At 31.0% G+C, this 12,023-nt stretch overlaps 1 protein-coding gene across 19 annotated transcripts in view; it reads left to right on the top strand.

The window, feature by feature from the left end:
• Positions 1 to 12,023, top strand: part of LOC107448298 (TEA domain transcription factor 1 homolog scalloped) — a 111,980-nt gene that overhangs the window by 31,757 nt on the left and 68,200 nt on the right. For 13 of the 19 annotated variants that reach the window (XM_071182159.1, XM_071182158.1, XM_071182172.1 and 10 more), the window contains exon 2: positions 5,552 to 5,642. The exons of 5 other annotated variants lie outside the window; for them this stretch is intronic. The gene's annotated coding sequence lies outside the window, so the exon portion shown is untranslated. Of the gene's footprint in view, positions 1 to 3,493; positions 3,509 to 5,551; positions 5,643 to 12,023 lie in introns of those variants that run through there. One more of the 19 variants, XM_071182155.1, reaches the window with a different exon arrangement.

Raw genomic sequence — 12,023 nt, 5'->3', positions numbered from 1 at the left:
CCAAAAAAAAAAAAATTTTTTTTTACTACCTGAATCCTGAAAGTTTTTTTATGCTTTATTTTGGTTAAATATTAATTTAAATTTATCAATAAGTTATCTATTAATTTTTTTAAAACTTAATTAAATGCATTTATGTATATATTTTAAGTTTATGAAGTTGTATAAAATTTTATCAATTCAATGAAAAATATATTTTTATGCGATATTTTGGTTCAGTATTTGATTAAGCAGTTATCTTCAAATTTTTTTTAAAACTTTATTAAATGCATATATATATATTTTTTTTGTGAGTTTATTAAGTTGCATAAAATTTTATCAATTAAATGAAATGTTTTCCTCAAAAAAATATTGATTCAATATTTATACTAGACTAGACTAAAAAAAAAACAATTGAAAGTGTTTTGATATATTTTAAATAAGACAGATCTAAGATGTTAATAATAAAATTTATGCTATCAGTTTTAAAATTCCGTGAAATTTGATAAAATCGGATAGAGAAAAATCATGCAAAAAAGTAAGATTTTTTTTGGACATCTTATTTTAATGGGAGCGTTCTCAATTATTAGTTTCTAGTCAAGCTCTTTACCTTATTTTAACGTGAATTTTAACAGACGTATAAGACTATAAACTATAGACTATCTTAGTTTACAACACATTATTACGTCTTTTCCAATTTTAACATTAGAGTGTATTAGATCTTCTACCAAAACAAGATTTTTTATTTTTAAATTTTATAAAGTACGCGTTTCCCTATTTTTTTTTTTTCAAATGTGGAATCCTAAATGATCGACCTTCTTTTGGCGGTACCCCGAAACTTAATGAACAAATTTATTTATCAATTGTGAATATTTAAATTAACGAAATACTTAATTATTTTAAAATTAAGTAATACTTAATTATTTTAAAATTAAGTAATACTTAATTATTTTAAAATTAAGTAATGATCTAAATTTTGAGCCGTGGTGGCTCAGGGGATAGAGAGTTCGCCTCCCACTGAGGTGAATCGAGTTCGAATCAAAGCGATGACTGGTCGATACGACTGCACCCGGCTCGTATCGTAGATCAGTTGTAGATGGATCATGTGTTAGTGTCCCCTTGCCGTCGGGCTAACCGTGGAAGGTTTTCGTGGTTCCTCACCATGCAACGCAAATGCGGTTAGTTCCATTTAAGTCCTCCACGAAAGCAACCCAATACTTGATCCAGGAGTCCTCTTGTCTTCTGGAGTAATTTCAAAATTACAAGGCTATGGAGTTGAACATTAGCAGTCGTAAACTAAAAATTGGGTCTTCTGTTTAATACTGTAATAAATTTTTTTTTTAATTTCATTAATTTAAAAAAAAATATTTAGTCAATGAATGAAGAGTAAAATTTTTTCATCCTATCGTTTTGTCAATATTAGTCTTACGTCAGACAGTTGAATTCGCAGGTCTGGTGCGGCATCTACTCGAGTTTTTAATTTGATTTTAACTCATGCATATTTTGAAAGCGAATGAGCTGAAATGCGTTTTCCATTAAAAATAAAAAAGCGATAAAAAAAAAGCACTGAGAATGGTTATCAGAGAAAGTTACTTCTTCATTGTTAAATTAGGTTATCTTTATTCAATGTGAAATACTAACGGATTTTTTTTTTACATAAATGCATATCTTTTTCATAATTCCATTCATTATTTTGGTATTAAAAAAAACAATTGTTGTGAGATTTCTTTTTTCACAATTAAATAATTTCATAAAAATAACGGAAATATTAAATCAATAATTGATTGTTGATTCGATCTAAATTGAATCACAGGTTTTAGATATAAATAATGACTGGTTAAAAGAAGATTCCTAGCCCTCGGAACACCAGGAACCCTTCCGCGGAACCCTTAGGTTTCGTGGTACACCTTTAGAGAACTAATATTTTTTTCTTCTTTTTCTTTTGTTTTTCCCCCCTTCATCTAAAGCAGGGGTTCCTGAACTTTCTTGTCTCGTAAACCCCTTGCCATGTTTTTTGGTTTTGGGTAGACCCCCTGCTTACCTGATATTGATTTTTTTTGTAAATTCATCAATTTCAAATGTAGTTTTGACTGATGTTATAGTGCTATATTATAGTGCTCACTGTAAAAGATTTAAATTTCTAACTGTAGTGAAGTGTAGTGTGAAAAACTTAAGAAAAAAACACATGCTAATTTTATACATTTGTTAATTTTATACATTTGCTAATTAAAACGAAACAAATTAAAATTTAGTATCTGATATATAAAATAACTAAGCAATAAATAAATGCTTTTAGTGGGAAGGATGAACCTGATGCTTTAATAATAAATTATCAACATTTGACATCAATTTCATATATCTGAAAATAAACCTAATATCTTAAATTTTAATAAAATTTTTACTTCATAGCTACTTTTATAAATTATGTAGAATGTAGATAGATATATGTCTCTATATTATAAGCAGGGGTCTGTCCAGACATTTTGTGAAAGGTCCGTTTTTGGTAAAATTGTGAAAAAATTACTCGTAATTTGTGAATATAAAATAAACGTTAAGTTCAACCAGGGTCCGCTTTTGTGAATTTGTGAAAATAGGGTCCGTTATTGCAAAAAAACTTTTTCAAGGAGTTTTTAAATTGTAAAGACAAACAAGATTATGCTCAACACTGTAAAGTTATAATTAAAAAAATGAAATTTTAAAAAATGAACAGCAAATGCAACTACTAAATTAGCGATTCAACATACAAATATTTGTTATTTAGCCTATACTGCTGAACGCAGAATTTACTGCTGAATGCCGAAGACAAAATTTAGTTCGTTTATATCTGCCTTTATTCCCTCACCCCTACCAGGGAAGGGTTTATTCGATTAACAAAACAATAATGAAGATAAACAAATTTGTGAAGGGTCCGATTAAAAGATAAAATATTTTGTGAAGGGTCCGTTTTTAAGTTAAAATATTTTGTGAAGGGTCCGTTTTAAAGTTAAAATGGTTTGTGAAGGGTCCGTTTTTATGAACAGATATTTTGTGAAGGGTCCGTCAACGGACCCAAATTTCTTCTAAACAGACCCCTGATAAGGTAGTATAATGTAAGTAAATAGGTACTATCAGTGTATGTTGATTATTCCATTCATGAAATGCCAAAATTAAACGTCACGACCTGCTTATATGAGACCCACTATCATTGACCCCCGTTTTAATTTCATGGAGCCCCAATTTTTTTTTTCACTTGACATGTACCCCTTGCAGGTTGTCGTCGATCCCTGGAGGTCGATATAGACCACTTTGGGAATCACTGATCTAAAGGATATGAAAATAGTACAACTTGTGTACACATAGGAAATTCTGATTTCTTTCTACTTGAGAGAACAGTTTTCCGATGTCTCGTACTGGGAATAAAAGATGCATGTGGAGGGGCAAGCGCGTAGAAGGATCGAAGGACTGCTGAGTCAGTAGTAGCTGGCTAGCTGTTAAAAATAAAGTGCCAAGGTGCTTTCGTCTTTTCTCCCAGACTTTTTAAGATATCTCTTAAGTAAATATATCCACTACTTTGTTGAACTTAATTTTTTTCTCTCCTTGTTTTCATTGATCATTCAAACCAGTCTGTTTATGAGGTAAACATTTCAGGAATAATTCTAGACTTTTTGTGAAATTGTGAAAAACATTTATTCATTTTGAGCATTCGCAAAAAATAAGGTCAGTTTTCGTGATATGGGATGTCTGTAAGTGACGTAGTGTGTTTATATCGATCCTGATTGGTTGCTGAAACGTAGCATTTGTTTACATTTGCTACTGTTTATTTCCATTCTGTTTCGGGTAAGCCAAGCCCGTCCAATATCAATTCTCTTAAGTGACACATTCTATATTCTCACACAAAGATTCTTTCATTAAGATTATTTCATTACATATTTCTTATCTCAAAGATAGGCATGAAGTCATGTAGAACATAAACAAACTAATTATGGATCGAAGTTGCCAGGTACATAAAACTTAAATATATCACGGTTACGATAAAATACATAAATAATAAATCTAAGTTAAGTAAACGTAGACGAGAAAGATTTGATGTGCGATACTGTACTGTATTTAATCAACCTCACGTTAATTAATATTCTGACTTATGTGGAGGAAACTTAGCTCAGCTTTCAGACGCCATTTTGCTTCTAAACGATCAGCTGGAGCTGACGTCATTGGTCACGTGTGTGCGGGTATTGTCATCTTCGTCTTGAACTGCAAGTATCCAATTGTGAAATAGGAACATTTATTCATTTTGAGAATTCGCAAAAAATAGGGTCAGTTTTTGTGAAAACTGTTACTCATAGTATAATATAATCATACATATAAATACAATTATAGTAAAAACGGATTTTAGTGTCGAAGCAGAAAAATAAATAAACACGCACACGTGTATTTATACTTATCGGTTACTGGGACCATAAAACCAAATTCGCCAACTCGTCCGTACACGTAGGTACAATTTAGTTAATATACTAGTTCACCTACTACCGATAGATACCGATACATAGGCACATTATCGGTGCGAATATATTGTGACCATTAATGAAAAGAATTCATAATAAAGTGGAAAACATCGGGATTATTAGTAACTATAATTATTGAAAACGATAGTATTGCGATTTTTATCAAAGAGATAATATAGGAATGCTTTTAAAATTCAAAAAAATCATTGTTTTGGCATTTGTACATTAAGAGAGATTTTTGTCCGTAAATTGCCTGACCGAAAATTAATTATTAAACTTATTAATTTGTTAAATAAGTGACCGATGTTAAAATGTGTTCCCGAGCTAGAGTTGCAAAAAAAAAAATTTTTTTTTTAAAGATTGCTTTGAATAAGTATTCAAGGCTGGGTGTGTAGCGTTTCTAAAAAGTGCTTAAAGGTGCTTATTTTCGATTTTCGTTTTTTAAAAGCCCTTAAAGGTGCTTTTTCCATTGGGTGTTTTTAAAAAGTGCTTAATTTTCACTTTTCCAAAATGACATTTTTTCTTTACCATGTTGATTTTTGCTACGAACTATGCAATGCTCTATTCAGCGTTTTCACAATTAATTCAACCACAATCTATTTCGGCGTATTGTCAGTCCGTAGCATATGAATACGCCATTCGTTTTACATTATTCAAAATTGCATGATTTTTGACAATTGTCAAAAGTTTTTTTTTTATACATGACGGTTACAATCAGATAAAACCGTCAATTGTCAAAAACTTTCCAACCCTGCCTAACTATAATATTTTTTTAAAGTGCTTAAAAATATTTTTTTAGTGCTTGAATAGTCCTTTAAAGGTGCTTATTTTTTGTTGAATAATTTGGTTACGCACCCTGCAAGGCTTTAAGAGAACTGAACTCTGGTGTACAAACTGACCCTCAGAATTGAATAAATTTATTTTCTAAAATAGTTATTTTTATCTGTATGCTTATTGTTTCCTCACATATGAATGTTTATTATTTTCAGAATATAATGTTTGAAAAAAAATCATTATTTGTTGTTATTTTGATGAAATTAAAAAGATTCTCTAAAAAGAAAAGACTCTCTAAATATTCTTTCTTTTTAATTTAGATCCGGCTGGGAAGAGTGTACAAAGCTTGCAATCATTTCTACTCACGGATTTCAGCGAAATACTCTACCAACTCTGAATTTTTACAAAAAAGTTAGTTTCTTTTAATATTTTCCATTGTAAAATAGAATCATTCCCTCTTTCAAATGGAATACTTTCCACTGTTAAATATAACATTTAATACTGTTAAGTGAAATGTTATTCTTTTTAAAAGGGCAATATTTTTCACTATAGAATGAAATCAATCATTAGTACCTATCCTATGAAACAGATCTAAAGTTTAGAGATTGTTCATTTCTAATTTTCAGTGCAAATCTACAAATTTTAGCTCCGCCTTCTAAGCACTATACTATTTTAACCCTCTGAACCCTGTAATGATTCGAACTATAACTCTCGTGTTTTTCTCATTGCCACACAGTAAAAAATTTCTGCACAACTTAGCCAAGTGGCTTTAAACCTGGGGTCTGTCCAGACATTTTGTGAAAGGTCCGTTTTTGTTAAATTTTGAAAAAAATTACTCGTAATTTGTTAATATAAAATAAACGTTAAGTCACATTCTTTCAACCAGGGTCCGCTTTTGTGAATTTGTGCAAATAGGGTTCGTTATTGCAAAAATATTTTTTAAGGAGTTTTTAATTTGTGAAGACATACAAGATTATGCTCAACACTGTAAAATTATAATCAAAAAAATTTAATTTTAAAAAATAAACAGCAATTGCAGCTACTAAATTAGCGATGCAACGTACTGATATTTGGTATTTAGCCTATATTGCTGAATGCAGAATATTCATTTCGGACGAATAAAGGAAGAAGCGTTTGCCGAAGACAAAATTTAGTTCGTTTACATGTCTTTCTCCCCCCCCCTTCCTGGGAAGGATTTATTCGATTAACAAAACAATAATGAAGACAAACAAATTTGTGAGGGGTCCGATTGAAAGATAAATTATTTTGTGAAGGGTCCGTTTTTATGAAAAGATATTTTGTGAAGGGTCCGTTAACGGACCCAAATTTCTTCTAAACAGACCCCTGCTTTAAACTGAAATGCAATTATTTCCCATTTTGCTGATGAATGTGTCGTTAACACTAGAAAGACTGAAACTTAGTATATACCTATGTAGCCCAAAAGCAGTCAAAATGACTGGATTGTAAAAGAATAAATAATGTTTAAAGAAACTTGTTTAAAATTAATTTTTAATATTTTTTTAAATATTATTTACAGTTATATAACAAGTTATTAGTAAATATTAACAATTAAAAAAAATTATGTGTTGTACAAAAAGTCACAAAATTCTAAGAATTTGTGTCGTTATATACATCATTGTTTTTTCTAATTGAAATTAAAAAGCAGTCAAAATGACTTCCTTAGGCAATCTAGTATTAAATAGAGAAATAGTGGCAAATTATCGATATTTTGTTATGAATTGAAACGCTGATTGAAATGAACACAATGAAAAATCGAACGCTGATTAAAAAGAATAGAATGAAAAATCTAAATTCGAAAAATCAAGTAGATCACAGCAAGTGAGGTGAGGCTATAATAGATGGATGAATTTATCAACAAGTGAATGGGAAAATTCAACAATTGTCCTATAAATCGGGAAGTGGGGGTGGTTGCACGTGTTCTCCCACAATCTAATCCTTCCCCTGAGGGTGGTAGGGGAGAAATTATTAAGCATATTGAGCAATTAGTCGGGCCATTTCGTTTTTTCCCTTCCACTCTAAAGGGAGATCAGTTCAAACTACGCCTTTTGATTATTTTCTTTTTTATCTATTTTCTCCCTGTGGATGCTTCTTTCTTTCTTTCCTTCCTAGGTTAGTTTTTTTTTCTTTTTTTCCTGCAGACTATTGTATTTTGCTTCTGCAATATAAGTAGAACTCTAATAATGATATTTAAGCTGATATACACATTAAAAATTTCGATTTCTTTTTATTGTTGCAGTCAAACCCCGCTATAGTGAATCTTCAAGAGACCAAAAGTTTAGTTCTCTATAACCGGGAGTTCACTATCCCTACTGCAAACAGTTTTAACTAATTTTACCGAACTGCTCCGTTTTATTACACATTATTTAAATAAATGACCAATGAAAAGAATTAAAAAAAAAACAATATGTAGTTAAAAAAATGTGTTAACTTTTATTTTTTATGCATATTTTCCTTCCGATTTTTGCGTATTGATCAGAAAATATGTGATTGTTTTTAAAACAGTTGCTTTGTAACTCTTGAAATCAGTCAGAAAGTAACTATGATTATATTTGCAATGGTTTTATTTTTCTTGACTCTTGCTTATTGGTCAGAAAATAAATGATTATTTTCGGCTCAGTTGCTTCTTGACTCTTGAAATCAGTCCGAAAGTAACAATGGTTATATTTTCAAGACTTTATCTCTCGCTTATTGGTCAGAAAATAAGTGATTGTCTTCGGCTCAGTTGCTTTTTAACTCTTGAAATCAGTCAGAAATTAACAATGATTAGATTTGAAAGAGTTTTTCCCTCCCCCTCCACTCTTGCTTATTGCCAGAAAATTGTTTTCGGGATTGTTACTTTGTGACTCTTGCTATTTGCCGGAAAATAATGATTGGTACATATGCCACAACATTTTCCCTTGACTCTCGTTTATCCGTGATACATATTACCAAAGTTTTCCCCTGACTCTTGCTTATCCATGATATATATTTCTAACATTTTGCCCAGATTCTTGCTTATTCGTGATATTTCCAACAAATCTCTTTACTTTTTCTTATTCGTGATATTTCCCCCTGACTTTTGCTTAGCCGTGATACATATTTCCAACATTTCCCCCTCATTCTAGCATATTCGAGATATTTCCAACGTTTTCCCCCTGACTCTTGCTTATTCATGATATATATTTTCAACAATTTCCCCACTTTCTTATTCGTGATATTTCCAACATTTCCCCTTGACTATTGTTTTTTGCTCAGAAAATATCAATGATTTTTCAGTGATTTTACGATGATTATATTGCAGCATTGCACGCTTTTGCTATTGGTCAGGAAATAGCGATGATTAAATTTGCTACATTGTTTTTCTGGCAGTTTTCTTTTAACTTTTTCAGACAGAAAATAACGATGGCTATTTTTGCAACAGTTTTTTTTTCCTTCAGGCTCTTGCTTATAGATCAGAAAATAATACAATTAATTTTGCAACTCTTACTTCCTTTTATAATCTTATTACTGAATTAAAAGACTAGATACGACAGTGAACTATCATTGTGTAAAATAAATTATTATTTTTCTTTAGACACAAAAAAAAATAGTAGCGTTATAACGGTAATAACTCAGTTTAAGCTATAAGTTTTATAATCTTTTATATCACACAACCCAAACGACTTAATGTTGATTGTTCAATGATTACTCTGCATTCACGATAATTAAGTGCAGAATCCCCCCCAGAAACCGCTGTTTACTTTTCGTATGGGGCTATTGTTGAATCATCGTGTTTAAAGAAGATCTCTTGCAGAGTATATTTCATCTTTTAATGTCTCCCTCCCACGTTCTAATGTGGGCGTCAGTTGAGAATATGGCATTTAATACTCCCACAGTTAGGGGGAAAAAAGTTGACTTTGAGGTGAAGATGTTCTGGGTGATGGAAGAAAAATTGCCTTCATAAAGAACGAATCGTGTGGGAGAGGGTGGGGTTTGGCGTTGCATTTTGAGGTAAAACGCCCTTAGCAAGTGGGTTTTTTACCTCTTGGCAGGTTCCCTAATGGTTGAGACTGATCTTTTTTTACCTTATCATTAGTTTCTTTAATAATAAAATTTCCTTTGTAAATGGGAGAGGGGGATTAATAGCTACTGCTTAATTTGTCAACAGTTACTGTAAGCAATCAATGCATTAGTCGACCATTTTTTTCATTGTTACGCAGGGTACGTAGCGTTTTTAAAAAAGTGCTTAAAGGTGCTTATTTTCGGTTTTCGTTTTTTAAAAGCCCTTAAAGGTGCTTTTTTTAATAGGGTGTTTTTAAAAAGTGCTTAATTTTCCCTTTTCCAAAATGAGATTTTTCCTTTTCCATGTTGATTTTCGCAACGAATTATGCAGAAAGACACTGTTCACATTGTTCTATTCAACGTTTTCACAATTAATTCAACTCCAATCTATTTCGGCGTATCGTCAGTCCGTAACATATGAAAACGCCATTCGATTTACATGATTTAAAAAATTTTGACGATTTTCAAAAACAATGCCGGAAGGATTTTTTTTTTTTTGACATGACAGTTAAAACAAGATAAAACCGTCAACTGTCAAAAACTTTCCAATCCTACCTAATTGTGATTTTTTTTTTTTTTTTTACAGTGCTTAAAAATATTATTTGAGTGCTTGAAAAGTGCTGATTTCTTGTTGAATATTTTGGCTGCTCACCCTGTTACGGTTAGTTTTTTTATTGCATATTGCGCATAACTTTCGTATATTAATTAGGAGTTAGAAATTGAGAAAATTTAGTCACTAGTCCACAGTACTATTAACTCAACAATATTACTAATCCGTTTACAATGCCTGAGGTGACCAAGTTCGAATGCCAACGATGGCTCATCGTTACGAATTCCTTACCCGGATCGTACATACCACAGTGCTGTCGTTAAATTTGCTCAGTGGTAAACGGATGATGGATTAGAGTATCCTTGTCGTCACGCTAACCGGGAGAAGGTTTCCGTGGTTTTCTCCTCCATGTAACGCAAATACGGGTTAGTTGCATCAAAAATTTTCCACGAAGGTAAATGTCTCCCGATACTTGATGCAGGATTGGGTTCAAAATTATAAAGCTACGGAGTTGAACATTAGTAGTGGTAAACTCAAAATTGGGTCAACGGTGATAAAATAAAATCAACTCTGTTTACATGCATTTGTTAGACTTTTTTTTCGAAACGAAGTTAATAAGGTGAGCTTAAATGAAAAATTGCATTGCGGAGAATATCTAATGTTTATAATTATTATGAACTCTGCTATTTTGGTTCACAGACCAAAAAACGATGCTGATAGTCATAAAATCAAAACAGCATTCATTTACATCGATTGCTACTCACTGATAATTATTTTAGGATGATCCGAGTTAAATTTTAGTGGTCCTAGACCGTTAATTTCTTGCTCTGAATTAATTATTGTTACTTAGTGCAAACCATCAGTGGTATAATCAAGAGAATGGTTGAAAATTCTTGCCCCTCAATCAATGTTAATTTTGCTTTCATATTTCGTCCTACATTTGTATCGATTTAAGCGATTGAAATTGCTAACAATTATAAAATTCGTTTATCCAAAGCATCCAAAAAAATGTTTAATCATTTTTATTAATGAATTTCCCCCCAATCTATGTTAATTTAGCTTTCATATTTCGTCATACATTTGGATCAATTTAAGCGATAGAAATTGCTAACAATTATAAAATTCGTTTATCCAAAGCATCCAAAAAAATTTTAAATCATTTTTATTAATTACTTTCCCCCCAATCAATGTTTGCTTTCATATTTCGTCATACATTTGGATCAATTTAAGCGATAGAAATTGCTAACAATTATATAATTCGTTTATCCAAAGCATCCAAAAAAAATTTAATCATTTTTATTAATGAATTTTCCCCCAATCAATGTTAATTTTGCTTTCATATTTCGTCATACATTTGGATTAATCATTTTTATTAATGAATTTCCCCCCGATCAATGTTAATTTTGCTTTCATATTTCGTCAAACATTTAGATCAATTTAAGCGATGGAAATTGCTAACAATTATAAAATTCTTTTATCTAAAGCATCCAAAAAAAAAATTAACCATTTTTATTAATGAATTTCCCCCCAATCAATGTTAATTTTGCTTTCATATTTCGTCATACATTTGGATCAATTTAAGCGATAGAAATTGCTAACAATTATAAAATTCGTTTATCCAAAGCATCCAAAAAAAAATTTAATCATTTTTATTAATGAATTTCTTAAAAAGAGTTCACGAGAAAGGGATAGTTTTTGTCGAATTTAATTAGATAATAAGCCCCGATTTTTTTTTTTTAGTGGTTATTTGCTATTCTCTGCTCTCTAAATGATTGCGCATGTTATTTTTCATTATGCAGCATTTTAAACGAGTTAGGCTCATGCATGTCGTCGGGCTAACCGTGGCTGATTTTCATATTGCAGTAGTAGTTAAATATCTTGCATTTTCTCCCGCATTGTCCATTTTTCTAAAAATAAACAATTATTGTTTTTATTAATGGTTGGTTTTGTTATGGTTTTTTATAATCGTTCATGGTGTCACTGTTTGTTTGATAAAACTAATGCTTTGTTTACCGTTTTATTTGTTGCAGTCACCGTGGCATTTACCATGATATATATACGGTTAAAAAAAAGAAGAAGAAAAAAAGATAAGCGACACGACGATAACGCAAATTGTGAAAACTTGCGAAATTTCCTTAAGTATGCAAAGAATGCTGTTTCCGTTATTGCGGAAATGCTATTGATTCTCCTTTTTCCTTTCT

Source organism: Parasteatoda tepidariorum, chromosome 6, assembly GCF_043381705.1.
Source record: "Parasteatoda tepidariorum isolate YZ-2023 chromosome 6, CAS_Ptep_4.0, whole genome shotgun sequence".
NCBI lineage: Eukaryota > Metazoa > Arthropoda > Arachnida > Araneae > Theridiidae > Parasteatoda > Parasteatoda tepidariorum.
This window is presented reverse-complemented; position numbering and strand designations above follow the sequence as displayed.